The 14,037-nt window shown below is 46.1% G+C and overlaps 1 pseudogene; it reads left to right on the top strand.

Annotated features, from left to right (window-relative positions):
* The first annotated feature begins 729 nt into the window (after positions 1 to 729).
* On the top strand, positions 730 to 8,533 carry LOC144143465 (uncharacterized; annotated as a pseudogene).
* Positions 8,534 to 14,037: the final 5,504 nt, after the last annotated feature.

Raw genomic sequence — 14,037 nt, 5'->3', positions numbered from 1 at the left:
AATGGGGGAGGGAATCCGACCACGTGTACTCTGGATGGTATATATGTGTATGTTTTTCAATAAACGAGTAGTTGCGAGTAAGCGCCGTGCTGTCTACGTCTTCCTTCGTCCCTGTTTTTTGAGCGCTTTTGTTTTCCGTGCATGGGCTGTCGGCCCCCGCAATCACGTAAAGACGGTAACTGCATGCCACGTACGCAGGTTGCCGCAGGCAGCATACCACCCGTAAAACCCCGAAATGGTGGCGCTTCACCCACCGCAGCCGTGGCGTAGAGCATACGTCTCTCCGCTTCTGCGACTCAGGCTGCGGGAGGTCGCGGGTTCGAACAACACTACCTAGACTATTTCAGGCCTCCGCACCCCCGCGCAGTACTGGCGTGACGTCATTGCACCTTGCCAGACGAAAAGATGCCAAACTTTGCCATGCGTTCCCGACAGATGGTGCTAATCGCTGCACGGCGCTAGAAGGCACGGTAGTAAGATTGGAGGAGAAGGTCCTGCAAACTGCATCATCAGTCAAGTACCTTGGAGTTAGCTAGTGCAGCGGTGTGGGCTTGTTCGGCCTTCGCGAAGATAGAGTAGGGTTCGTCCTTGGAGCCCAATGCATATTGCGACGCAGGTGCCTATTGGGGTATAACCGCTTTGTAATGATCAGGGGCTTGTGGAAACCGGTTCATGTGCCTGCTCTCACATTTGCAAACGCGGTGGTGTGCCTGTCGGCGAGAGGCCGTGATGTACTTGAGAGGCGACAGCGAGAAGTCGGCCGAATGGCCTTCGGATGCCACGGTAGGGTGGCTAACGAAGCTGCAGTATCCAAGGTGACCTAGGCTGGTCCAGTTTTGCTGCTCGGGAGGCCTCAAGCAAGCTGGCCTTCTACAACCGCCTGTAAATATGCAGATGGGCGAGGAGAGTCTTTGACTACGTCGGCAACCTGTCTTTGCACACAGTGGACTCGGCGAATATACCACCTGGTCTTGTGTGAAGCTGAACGTTTGCTCCAGGTCCTGGAGCAAACGTTCAGCTTCACACAAGACCCCATTCGGGTGCATTCAGTCGGAGCATACGCCTAGGCAGTACGACGAAGATTCCGAGAAGTGGAAGACGCAGCATGGCAGCTAGCACTGACCGATAAAGAGACTCTGTCCTTCTACGGCCAGCACAAGAACTTCATCAAAGCGGTCCTCCTGTACGATAACAGCGTCGGGAGCGCCCTGCTCTTCGAGGCTAGAGCAGGTGTTCGATGAGACAGCGACGTGTGTGCTGTGCCGCGCTTGTGGGAACTCCGACGAAACAATCGAACCTCTGGTGCTTCAGAGTGACGCGCTTGGAGAGCCTGTGTCTCAGACAGCACTGGCAATAGCGCTGCGCTTCGAGGACTCGGAGGGTGAAGTGCAGACTGTGGCAGTATCCCGGACGCCTTGAACAGTGGAGGACAGCATGCAGCACTGCAAAGCAGGCAGTCGCTAACAGCATCAGTGGGAGGTCGGGGAAGAAGTGTCTGTGACAATGGGAGGGAAGGGGGTGGCGTTGAGGGCGCGAAGCCAGCCACTCTTCCTGGACTACACCTGTGCAGTTTCCCTCTGCGTAGTTGCGAATTGTTGTTTTCTTGTTTTTCTTTTTTGCAACGCCGTCACTGTAAGTGCCACCCGTTTCAAAGGGAAAGGCACCACTGCATCTTCAAACATTCCGCGCTCTCTCGCCGCATGACAGAACATGCTTGCCGGCGACGGGATCTCCGGAGCAGTGCACGCGGTCGTTTACTTTGTTGTGTGTTTTGATCGCAAGAAATTGTGTCCGTAAGCCGTGGTTTTTATGTTGCTCGCGCTTCTGGAAGCATGGGACGGTGCTGTGTGCCAATATGCCGAGGCAACTACGATGGGGGACCAAAAGTGCGGTTGTTCTCGTTCCCTAGAGACCCGAAGCGAAGAGACGGTTGGAAACGTGCGGTGCGGCGCGGCGATGCCGATGTTGCACAGTTGAAGGACCCCAAGGACCCCAAGGCCACGAGTGGCAAACGGATAACACGTGCCCTTTCCTGTTGTAGGAATACGAGGCTCGCCTCGTGCAAACCAGCCCGAAGCCGCCTGGCCGCTACTCATCACCGAATTCGACAAGAATCGACAACTATCTGCCCAAACCAGCGTGACGGAAGCAAGACGCGACCTCCTCTGACGTCACAGGCAAGCAACAGCCAGCGCCACCAGGACCCTACTTAAACGCCTGGGAGCAGCTCATCTCTGGGATTTGCGGCCACGAGTGGCAAACGGATAACACGTGCCCTTTCCTGTTGTAGGTAGGAAACTTTTGTTCACATTGAGTGCGATTTTAGCTAACATATTTTATGAGGCCGTAAATCCCACCGCGAGTGCGTTTACAGTTGTGCCATGGGTGTCGACGTGTGTCGTGTGTACGTATCGAGCACGCATCGGCGCCTTCTTTCCCGTCCGAGCGCTGGGGTGCCATCATGTTGATTGTTTTTATGGAGCTTTTGGCCTAACCCGAGTGCTTTGCCCTAGACCAACTCTGATATTGTCTATGTGCCTTGCGATGCTGCTGTTATCTGCTGGAGATATCGAAGCAAATCCGGGGCCCAAAATTGATGATGTGATCATACTTCTCAAAGAGTGCCACGAAGAAACTAAAACGGCTCTGGCAGATGTCAAAGGGCAAATCGGGAGCATCGACACTCGTGTTAGCGCTATCGAACAAAGCATGAACAATGTGACTGACTGTAAGGTGGACATCGATGCTGCCGCAGACTCTTATCATCAAGGGTCTTGACGAGGTCGAACATGAAGACTACGCGGAATCGGAGCGTATTGTTAGGGAAATTTTTTCTAAGCATCTTAAACATAACGTGGGCGACATTGAACGGGCTCATCGCGTAGGTCGCAGTCGACCTGACTTTCATAGACCACTTATTGTGAAATTTCTCAACTTTAAATCAAAAACAGATGCTCTGAATCTTGGTCCTAAATTAAAAAATCTCGATTCACCCAAAGTATGGCTTGAAGAAGATTTTTATCCAAAGGTTCAGCATGCTAGAATGAAACTCCGTGAATTTGCAAAGGAAAACAAAAAAGACGGAGAAAAATATTATGTGCGCTTTAACAAGCTTCACATGGAGCACGCCACATACCGTTATGATCCTTCCACTAGCCGAGTCGTCCAAGTCTCTGCAAACAATCAGCCTCCCCCTAAATGACACCCCGTGAACCACACGCGCAGCTCCAAAAAAGTAGAACCAATTTACTTGCTTCTAGCAAACTTCCGCAGTATTTTTCCAAGCTTGATGCCCTCAAAGCTATTATTCACACGTGTTCAGCCGATATCATTATCGGCACAGAAACTTGGCTTTCTGATGAAATAGCGAATAAAGATCTTACGCTTCCATCGACCTTTGCACTTTTCCGCAAGGACAGGTGCTGCTCTCGTGGAGGCGGCGTACTCATCGCAGTTAAAGAAGAATATCGTCCATCGCTAATTGACGTTGATTCACCTTTAGAGATGGTCTGGGTCAGTGCTCACATTTACCATACACCCTGTGTTCTGGGCGCCTGTTACCGTCCTCCCGACAGTCGCGCAGATTTTGTGGACTTTTTAAATGAAGCAATAAGCGTAATCATAAACAAATTTCCAAGTAGTGTACTAATCATAGGAGGCGATTTCAACTACCCGGGCATAGATTGGTCAACATATTCCGTCACTACGCAAAATAATCGCCTCGAATGCCTCAGTTTCCTTCACTGTATCGACTACCATCACCTTACCCAAATAGTACGTGAACCCAGGAGGGGCAATCACCTATTGGATCTCATCCTAACGAATCAACCCGACATTACCAACGCGCACGTTATGGATGAAATAAGGCCCATAAGGCCGCGCAGTGAACTGCGCGGTATCAATGCCGCGTGTTATCAAAACAGAAACACAAAAACAAATCTTCAACTACCCTCGAGCGGACTTAGAAAGAATGAACCATATGCTACTATCTTTAACCGTCGAACTTGAGACTAACTTTCAAGAGCGTACGATGAATGAAAACTGGTGTATCTTTCGTGACAAGTTAAGGATGATAGAGGCAGCTTGCATGCCCAAAATAGTGATAAGCTCTAGGACGAATGACCCATGGTTTTCTCATGATGTTAAACGGCTTTTAAACAAACAAAAAAAAACTGTACAGAAAGGCAACTCGATCCAATGATTGTGAAGATTGGCGGAACTATAAGACTGTTTCTACTTTAACTGAACAAGCAATTCGCGAGGCAAAACATAAGTATTTTAATGTTACGCTCCCAAGTATTATGAAAACCGACCCCCAAAAATTCTGAAATATTGTAAACCTGAAGGACAAAAACTCGGTACCGGTCCTAAAAAAGGCCACGGGGGATACCTTATCACCAGAAGATTGTGCCGAAGAATTTAGCCATGCCTTTGCCAAGGCTTACACCGTTGAACTGCCTCTCAGTGACTCTTTGACGCCGTCGCAGTCCAACATAGTCAACAGTTTTACACCCATTGTAATTACAGCCCATGGCGTGGCATGCGCGATTGACCGACTAGCTTCTAAGACTAGTCCAGGGCCTGACAGCATAACAGCAAAGCTACTCAAAATAACTAGCCCTCACTCAGCTTACCTGCTTTCATTATTATTCCAACAATCACTGAACACAGGATGCTTGACGGACGACTGGAAATTCGCTCACACCCTGCCTTTTTTTAAATCCGGCGACAGGTCTGCTCCCATAAGCTATAGACCTATTTCACTTACCTCAATCAGCTGCAAGTTACTTGAACGTATCCTTTTCACGCATATAGTCACCCACCTTGACCGGAATAACTTCTTCATCAGCAGACAACATGGGTTTAGTAAAAATCATTCATGTCAAACGCAACTTTTTGAGCTGGTTACCGATCTCCACGTTTCAAGGCATAAGACCCTCTCCACCGATGCAATTTTTATTGATTTGTCGAAGGCTTTCGATCTAGTACCCCATAAGCGCCTAATGATTAAAATTCGGAACCTTAACCTTGATGAAACAACAACAACTTGGATCGAAAACTTTTTAATAAACAGATGGCAATCTGTAAAATTAAATGAGCATGTTTCTAATCCTGTCGGCGTTTCTTCTGGAGTCCCTCAGGGGTCGGTGTTAGGTCCTCTCCTATTTTTAATTTATATCAATGACATAGTAAATAATATTTCTTCGTCGATTCGCCTATTTGCTGACGACTGTGTAATCTACAGGGAAATATTAACAACAAATGATGTTAGTGCACTTCAGCTTGATTTATTAACATTAACTTGGATACTTACGACGCAATTTACGGCATGCCCCATCAAATGTTCGCCAACTAGCATATCAAACTTTCGTTCTTCCACAACTGGAATTCGCTTCGTCCATTTGGTCACCATTTCAAAAATATTTAATTGACATGATTGAATCCATCCAAAATCGAGCTGCTCGCTTCATAACTCGAAATTATAACCGGCATTCTAGCATCACACAAATTAAACGCCAATGCTGTCTCCAGCCATTGCAAACCCGTCGCTATATTGCAATCATATGCCTTTTCCATAAGTACATTTATGCGTCGACAACGCCACCGTTTAATCTTCAACGACCATCTATCACGTCACGTCGACTGTTCAACCACTACAGCTTTTCACGCATTTACGGCGCCACACATGCTTTTAACTCATCTGCCCTCCCAAGTGCTATACGCCTTTGGAACGATCTTCCCGATCATATCGCATCTGTGTCATGCCGTGTAACCTTTAGGCGCCTTGCGTCTGACTATTTTGCTTCTGAACTTTTCGCTGACAATTAGACTGTTTGTATTTTTACTAGTTATTTTTTCTCGCCTTCGGCAAGTGTCCGATATTTCAAAGGGCATTGATGGGCTTATCGTGTCCTGTATGATCCTGTTCATTTTTGACTAAATGCTGTTTGACTAAATACTGTGTATTTTTGACTAACTTTTCACTAAATGTAACAAAATTTCTGTTACCGCGACTTCAAGTTCCGAGGCTCGCGCGCAGATTCGATTTTGTGAGTGTGTGTGTGTGTTGGCGTGTGTATTTGCTTGATACAGTTGACTTCATATTGGTTGTTAGTCTTGCCCACCGGTGTTATATAATTTGTAAACTTACTCTGTTGATGTTATGTGCTCCCCCTTACTCTATGCCCCACCCCGTGGGCCTGTAAGGTATCTTGAATAAATAAATAAATAAATAAATAACTAAATGGTGCCAAAATGGCAAATGCAAATAAATGTAGAAAAAACTAAACACGTCCGATTTTCTTCCTTAACTAGATCAGATAGTTATAGTTATCTAATAAATGACCCCGAAATTCAGACGGTTTCATCCTTTAAATACCTGGGCGTAACATTGACCTCCGACTTAAACTGGGGTCCCACATAGAAAAATCACTTCGAAGGCGTTTAAAAAGCTTGGATTGCTTAAACGTCGCCTTCATCTGGCTAATTCCGACACGAAGCTTCAGGCGTATAATACCCTGATTCGCCCTTCTCTCGAATACGCGCAAATAATATGGCATCCTCATGAAGTTGGACTTAATAACACAATTGAATCAGTGCAAAACAAAGCCGCTCGATTTATTATGTCTTCATACTCGCGATACCAAAGCGTTTCTGCCTTAAAAGAGCAACTAAATGTTCCCCCTCTCACCCTGCGCAGGCAATTCTCAAGGTTATCTTTTTTCCATGCACTGTACCATAAACCATCGGCCTTCGCTCGCAAATTTATCGTTCCGGCACCATATACTTCGGCACGCGTAGGTCATGCTTACAAAGTTAATCCCAGTTTTGCCCGCACAAAAAAATATCAGAATTATCCTCTTGTATTGGCCATAAACGAATGGAATTCTTTACCTGCAAACCTAGCCACACTAACAGACGCTTATTCTTTTCAAACAGCACTTCTCTCCTTTTTAACGACTGAAAGCAATATCTAACTTTAATTTTATTGTGTCTGTTATGTTGTAAACATATTGGTTCTTGCCTGTACGACATCACATTGCTTGTTATTGTTTGTTTCATAGTTTTGTTTAGCGTTGTACTGTGCGATTTCTGAGTGCAATTCTTGTATTACTGTTTTTCTTGCTATTCTGTTCACTCGATGCATTAGTGTGTTATACCTCAATCCCCCCCTATGTAATGCCCACCCGGGCCATTAGGGTACTTAAATAAATAAATAAATAAAAGTATATTATTAGTCCTCATAGGTGAATACCATACTAGCTGCCATAAAGATAGATTCTCATAGGAGCCCTCCATTTATGTGGATCTATTCGCTTGCTGCATCCGACGATCTGTTGAGTCAGCTTCAAAGTTTGTGTGCCCATTTTGGTCGTGCGCAGGTGTGCGAACGCCACTTCAAGCCCCGGTATGAGGACAACGTCGACATACACAGACGTTGACGGGCGGACAATTGAAGCGCCCATGAAGCTCGCAAGGCTGACGGCTGACGCACTGCCAACAATTTTTCCTGACTGTCCAGCATATGTGTCTGATATGCGGAAGACACGCGAAGGTCCTGATGAAAAGAGGAGGAGGGCTGAAAATGAATTACATCAGCATGCCATCCAGCAGTCTAAGGTCACTTACAAAGCCGAGTCACAGGAAAACAAAATTCAGAGCATCCTTGACATTACCTTTAGCAGAGCGCACACGACACAAGGTGTTTTGGTCCCCTACCGGGTGTGATTCGTGCGTGATTTTTGCCCACGTGGACATCACATCGCAAGCAGCAGAAATAGTTGTGTCTGTGGTGGGGACTTCTGACTTATCTTTTAGCGTGTTTTTAAGGAATGTTCAGTTGTTTTATAGCGAAGAGCTATGCATTACTTCAAAAATCTTCGATTTTTGGGTGCTCATTGATCTCCTGGACAGTGTGGAGACTTGCAGCAGCAAGAGACCAATCCAGAAACAGGACAAAGTGCAGGGAACCTTGAACCTAGTCCTTTCCCTTCTTGATGACATCACGAATGAGGATTTAGAGGAAAGCGAAAGGGCTGTTGTTTCTGAAGGAGCAGTGTCACCTCCTAACGAGAAAGGCCAACGCTGTGAGGTGCTCTTCAGACCTTGTTTTTTCTAGTATATTGCATACTCACCACATGCTTACAAATTTTTCCGCCACAGTGGAAAGCTCGTGCTGCCACATCCCGAAACAGTCAAGAGAGTTTGCGCAGCTTGTGATGTCAGCCCTTCAAAAGAACAGAGTGAGGAGGGATTTCTGAGATTCATAAAGCGTAGGGCGAGCATTCTGAAACAACACGAAAGAAATGCGTCGTTTATGTTGGATGAAATGTTGGATTTTCGAGTTCAAAGGTGGCTGTTCAACAGGATCTGCAGCTCATTGCGTGGGGCTCGCTAAAACAGCCCATGTTTTCATGGTTCAGTCGATTTTGTCGCCATACAGGGATGTTGTGCACATTCTTCCTGTGACCCGAATATCAGCAAATGAGCTACATGATGTCTTGAAAAGGGTGATTATGAGCCTCGAAAGCGTTGCCCTTCATGTTGTCGCGGTGATAACCGATAACAACGCCATCAACAGGAAAATGATGTCGCTTTTTGGTAATGGTAAAGAACCAGGCATTGTCTACCCGCATCCTGCAAACTCACAACAGCCTTTATTTTATGTAGTGGATACTGTGCATTTGTTGAAATGTGTGCGAAATAATTGGATAAACCGAAAAGATGATGATAAGTGTTTTCATTACCCGTCAGTCATTTGAAAGTGTGACCGCAGAAAACGGAAGCGACCAGAAAGCCTCCTTTTTTTTGTGTGCGACGCCTGTATCCGGTGGAACATAATAAACTGGCAAAAGTTGCACATGGGCTTACGTATAAGGCACTCTATCCTACCAACTTGGAGCGTCAAAATGTAAAGCTGGCACTCAAGGTTTTCAACAGCTTTGTGTCGGCGGCAAACATTGTAATGTGACCCGCAGAGCTGCCTGTACCTTCCAAACCTTGCCTCTAGAGGATCAGTTCGGAATTTTCCCAAGAGTACGCATCTAAAGCCAAGCTAGTGCAGACAGCACCTTGCTAGGCATAGGTGCTCAGTCGTAGAGCAAAATGTGTCTCTTTGGTCAGACTGTTAGACTGAGTGCCTCTGCAGCTCCAAGCGTCAAGCCAGGTCCAGGAGCTAAAAACTTGTCCAGGAGCTAAATCTGCTGGCATTGCATGTCACTCACTGGCGCCTGCCAAACAACCCTCTGTCTATGCCCCTTTTCCGGTGTTTTGCCGTTCACGACCTTCCACCACTTAATAATCAGGTCTAAATGTCGCGGTTTGTTCAAGCACTGGTAACTAGAGTTTCAGCATTCAGTGCCTTTTCCTCAAGTTTGGACAAAGGCATGTCCCCTAGAATAAGTGTGTTCTGAAGACGAATGTTTGTTTTGAAGACGAATGTTCTGCCTCAAAAACTGGGGTTAGCCAGGTGTTGACTCTCAACATACGTGCAAGTGAGTGCCCATTGCCAGCCTCAGCATTGTCATCATAAATGTGTTTACTACCTACCCACTAGGTATGGAGCAGAAACTAAGCCTGCATGGCCAGCGCCTTGCCGTCGATTAATTTTACACCGCTTTTCAAACATTATTTTCGGTTTCGGGGACAGCTGCAATATTTTGTGCGTTACAGAAGTAATTAAAGGTTTTGAAGTTCACTTATGGTACTGAGCACAAAGACGTGGATTTGATTCCCGGCCGTGGCGGCCGCTGTTCTGATGGAGGCGAAAAGCAAAAATGCCCGTGTGTTCGAGATTTCGACGCACGTTAAAGATCTGCAGGTAATCAAAATTAATCCGGAGCCCTCTACGGCGCACCCCATCACCTGAGTAGCGTCGGCGTGTTAAACCCCGTAATCAATAAATTAATGAGTCAATCAATCCATCAATCTAATTTCACACGATTCCCCCCGAGGAGCCTGTGATCCGTGCCGGCTTTGAAATTCGTTTTTTTATTGTGGGAAGGCTTTTTCTTGCCAGCATTATCTTCACATATTCATTACTTGTCTAATAAAGGCAGGGGAAACAGGGTCTGAGATAAAGAATTTGTTTGAAGGGAGCAAATTAGTCATAGAGAAACGGGATTGTACTTCTTGAAAGGTGACCGACGCCAGCGAAAGGGGAGGGGTTGCACGGGATTCTTTGAGGGTCGGGGGTTGGGTGGAATAGGGGAGGAATGGTATAGGATGCCTGGTAGTGACGCCGTGTGACCTCAAGCGAGGCTTGCGGGAACGTCAGAGAGGAGGCAGAGAGGGGCTGGTCGTACGAGGAGTGCGGCGCGCTCATTGCGACGTGACTGAAGCTGATAGCAATAAGAAAAGAGAAGCAAAACATAGTAAACAGCTGTTGCACATATGAAAGGGAGGGCAATTCTTAAATGAGGAGAGTTATTTTCTCGAAGAGAAAATAGGAGATTGTCCACAAACACGGTGCACGAGAAACATTACAATGTGTTAAAGGGCTTTTAACCAAAAAGCGATGGCCATAATAAAGCTAAGTACAAAGCAACGGAGGAGGAGGAGGAAAAAACTTTATTCAAACGCAACATTAAGCGTCGAGAATGTCCCGGACCAGGTTCACCAACGCCAACTGGTCCGAGAGCTGGTCCGAGGCTAGCCAAGTCCGCCACGTTGAAGGAGGTGGGTGGGGAAAATGTGGGGATTGAATTGCAATGGGGCAGGCGAAAATGCAGTGTTCTAAATTAGCGTATGGTTCTGGACTATTGGGACATGCTGGTGAGTGTCGGATACGGTAGAGGAAGGAACGAGCAGGTGTAAGGATGGTATTTTAACTGTACGCGTCGAAGAATGCGTAGTTGCGTGGTCGTTAGAGATTTGTCTGGAACAGGAAGTGTACGAAACTTTTCTCTGATGTTCTTGTAGTGAAGCTTTATTTCTTGTTTGTAGTGGAGAGTAGTGTCCCACGTCGGTGGATAAGGCCAGGGAATCCCAGGCGCCCGGTGCAGAAGTTCGCGGGCGAGGTTATGCACAACCTCATTGCCTGGGATTCCAGCGTGACCAGGAATCCACCTTAGTGTGACAGTGTGGGGACGTGGCTTTGTTAAGGCTTTACGTAGATCATACTGCAGTTCTTCAGGAATCCTACCCATGTGAATGGCGCGAATAGCTTGCATTTAATCAAAGCAACGGCGGTGTAGCTGATGATGCGTACGAACATGGAAAAAGTAGGGAAAAATGGAAGTTTGTTCGTGTGTTTGTGTGTGTATGCGTACTTGCGTGCGTTTGATTTTTAGGATAGCGAATATGGGAGGAAAGAAATCCAGCACCTAGTAGAGTAGTCATAGGGGAGTAGGTGGAGTGATTTTGTTTCAGTGCGCTTTTCAATCTTTTTACTAAAAAATTGCCTATGCTTCCCTGGTACTTATAGACTGCTGGCTTCTCATTTCGTAAACGAATATCGCAGAGGGAGTTATTACGTCAGAACAATCTTAGGTCAGCCCGTGTGGCCATCGAAACCAGAATGATAAAAGAAGTGCCCCGAAGGTGGGAACGATCGTCTTCGAATACTGTTACTGGGGGGGTGTACCCCTGAAAGTGAAGTTATGTAGGGCAGGACACGTTTTGAGCACCGTGATAACGGAATGGCTACCCTGAAATGAGACTAGAAAGTGCTCAAGATCGATAGCGCTCTACAAGAATGAAATAAAGAAATTATGCGCATATAAGATATTCGGACAGAGAAGTATATTAAGAGCAGTTGACTCCCACGGTCCACGCCCTTGATATGCTGATCATACATATGCACATACATACATACACACATACATTCATTCATACATACATACATACATACGCACATGCATGCCTACATACATACATACACACGCACAGGCATACATACATACGCACATAAATGCATACATACACACGCACATATATACATACATACATACGCACATACATGCATACATACGCACATACATACATGCGAGCATACGCACATGCATACATACGCACATACATACATACATACATACATACATACATACATACATACATACATACATACATAAATACATACGCACGTACACTACTGAATTAACGAAGTAGAGAAGTATTAAAATTTAACAAAATTTGCAGTAATCTAAGTACACCGGAATCCAGTGCTGTTCGTCACATTTAGTTCAATGCGTAGCATATGAATTTAGCGTTATGGTAACGTTTGCCTAACTGTGACCAGCGCATTGCACTTGTTACGTGTGTTTTCGTCGTTTCGTAATATTTATGGTAAAAATTATTTTTTATATATTTGACAAACAAACAATACGAAAAAAGCGCCTATATAAGTGCACTGTGTACGATTACCAGCAGTATATATAGAATCTTTTGGTACACCAAACACATTTTGCCGAAAAGAACAAAACGAACGAACTAGGAGAGAAATCACCATCGTTAAACAGGGCAAAAAGAGGTCATAAAAGAGCGTTCTCAGCAGAGCCATGGCTGGATCCTATCCGCAGCACCACGTTTTCCGTTTTGCTTCTTATGCTAAAAACACCGGGCAGTTAGGCAAATTAAATTTTACAAGTACGCACAAGTCGTGGCAGCAATGACCGCAAGGACCTCCGCTCGAACCACTTTATGACTAGGTCAGATCGGGCCCACCCGCATGCATAACAGTGTGATCGGGAAAGTCAGTTATTTTTGTTTGGTGATTTTGTATGACGAAACGTTGTTTGGTCGATACAATGTAAACCATGTACTGTTTATTCAAATCCCATGTAGCAGTGTACAACATGCATAACAGTGTGATCGGGAAAGTCAGTTATTTTTGTTTGGTGATTTTGTATGACGAAACGTTGTTTGGTCGATACAATGTAAATCGTGTACTGTTAATTTAAAGCCCATGTGGCAGTGTAGAACTTTACAGGAGCAATGCAGTGGCAGTAAATTCCAACGGAGCTGTCTAACAATTCTAGAAATGTTATCTCTAATGTGGAAAATAATTAGCAAGAAATTTGTTCAGAGTAAAAATATGTTTTCATATTTAAAGCGGGGCGGGTGACAACCTTAGGCACCCTGCTTTGCCTAAAAGCGCTGATAAAGCTGTATATATCGCCAGCACAACGCCCCACAGCGTGATTCACTCGCCCGCAAAAATAGTGTTTTCCAGTTTCTGGCCTGTCGTTGGTGCCATTGTCTTGATGTGTAACACTCGCCATCTTTGTTTCTGAAAATTAACACGCTTAAGTGGGAGTGAATTCGTCTTTGAGAAGTCACATCTTTACGTGCGGCTTCTACAGAAGCGCAGCGAACCATGCTTCTATCACGTAAACGTAACGTAATCGGCAGGATTCACAACCAATGCTGAGGGATGTCTGTAGCCCAGTAGGCTCACACGTGTGTCACGTAAACGTAACGGAATCGGCAGGATTCACAACCAATGCTGAGAATAAATGATGGGTTCGTTGTTCCTTGCTTCGATGCGCCGATGTTGTGGCGTGTAGAAGTCTTCCGATGGTCTGCGTTGGTGCCTGATGGTTGTGGCACTGATGACACGATGACGATGGTTGATGAAGGGTTTTTTAAGAAAACTGTATATTTAAGCGAGAGACTGTAGACAGAGTAAGAAATAAAATGGGGTTCTAGGTCAGCTAAGACTTTGTGCACGCGGTACTCTCGTCAGCGACGGACCCTGACCTAAAACTACGCAAGTGGTGAGATCCTCCCTAGCCTGACCTGGCTAGCCCGCACGCAGCGCGCCCTCGAGGCTCCCCGCCATTGACAGGCGATCCTCGGCAGAAACCATATGGGACGCGCGGACCCCGCGGCGTCGCATTCCCAACGAGACATATTCGCACTTCCTTACTGTGCGCTCGGGCCAACAAAGACCGACCCACCGCCCCCTGGCTAAACGCGCGCGCAGGCGGCCCCCGAAGCAACCGCCGCCATGTCCGCGGAACGCGAATCGAGCATCCGACCCGTGCTTTCCCACGCTCGTACTGTGCTTTGCAACACGCCGTTCAAAACAACGTCACA

Source organism: Haemaphysalis longicornis, unplaced genomic scaffold (genome assembly GCF_048455015.1).
Source record: "Haemaphysalis longicornis isolate Haplotype H1 unplaced genomic scaffold, Haemaphysalis longicornis Haplotype H1 scaffold_6, whole genome shotgun sequence".
NCBI lineage: Eukaryota > Metazoa > Arthropoda > Arachnida > Ixodida > Ixodidae > Haemaphysalis > Haemaphysalis longicornis.
The sequence above is the reverse complement of the archived record's forward strand: the minus strand, read 5'-3'. Positions and strand labels throughout refer to the sequence as shown.